The sequence below is a fragment of the Silene latifolia genome, chromosome 8, assembly GCF_048544455.1.
Source record: "Silene latifolia isolate original U9 population chromosome 8, ASM4854445v1, whole genome shotgun sequence".
NCBI lineage: Eukaryota > Viridiplantae > Streptophyta > Magnoliopsida > Caryophyllales > Caryophyllaceae > Silene > Silene latifolia.
Genome location: NC_133533.1, coordinates 4,674,510 through 4,675,769, shown reverse-complemented (window position 1 = coordinate 4,675,769; position 1,260 = coordinate 4,674,510).

The following is a 1,260-nucleotide window of genomic DNA, read 5'->3' as shown; positions in this document are numbered from 1 at the left end:
TACATAATTCTCTTAAAATTGCATGCCTAAGTAGTAACATTTGATATAGTTATATGATAGTAATCATTCATTTGAATAGTAAAATTAACAATATTATGAGCGAGATTAGTGAAAGTGGTAGAAACAACAACGGGAGTTGTGAAATAATCAATATTAATGCGGCAATAATGAAAGTAACAATAATTACGGCGGGAGTAGTGAAATTATCAATATTAATGCGACAGTAGTGGCAGTAACAATAATTACGGCGGGAGTAGTGAAAGTAACAATGATTACGGGCAAGTAGTGAAATGTTATTACTATTGTTTCATTAATAAGAATAAAATATTAATAGCGGGAGTAGTGAATTTGTCTCAAAATTTATTTCATTGTAATTTTAGGATATGTCATAGAAAAATATATTAATGATAAATTTATGGGTTATGCAACTTTACGTAAATTTTATTTAATGAAAAAAAAAATTTAATGGTAAGTAGAGGTAGCCCGGGCGAAGCCGGGCACCAATACTAGTTAAAATATATAAGAGTACCCAATATATAAATATTTTAGTGTTCCACATCGTTATAAAATTGATACAATTTTCTTTGAAAATGTCTTTTTGTAGGAGTAAAAGTAAATGATTTAAATAGTAAACGGGTCTAATGGGCCGGCCTACGTGATTTTCTGGTTTTCCATACCCGCCCATTTAACTTGGTGGGCGGGGCTTGGCCCGCCCTCTTAATTTTTCGGGTAAAAAGTATTTGTCCAAGCCCACGTAATAAACGGGCTGAACAGGTCGGGTTAATGGGCAGAATGACCCATAAACAGTTATACTTAAAACAAGTAAAACTGACCAAATCCATATATATTCGAACCGATTAGACCTGAACCTAAACAAATGACCAATATAATGACGTGAAACTTGAATTGACAAAATTTGCCACCAAACTTCACATCTCGAACCGACTCACATTCCAAATATAGCCCGATAACAGCACATCCAAACTCGAAATAACGCGAATTGACGTGATTATTCGTACCCGAACAACTTGGTAAACACAAATTCTTGTTTCAGACGGACATTTTTGGTCTTATTTGTCAGACGGATAAAATATTGCAATTTTTTAAGAAAATGTAACCAATTAATTCACAAAATGTTATAACTAGATCTGTTATTTTTTACCCTGAAAATGATGTGAACAATAATGATAACATGTTATCGAAAAATAACAATATTTTATTGTAAAATGATGACATGCTATCCGTCTTATTTCATATCAA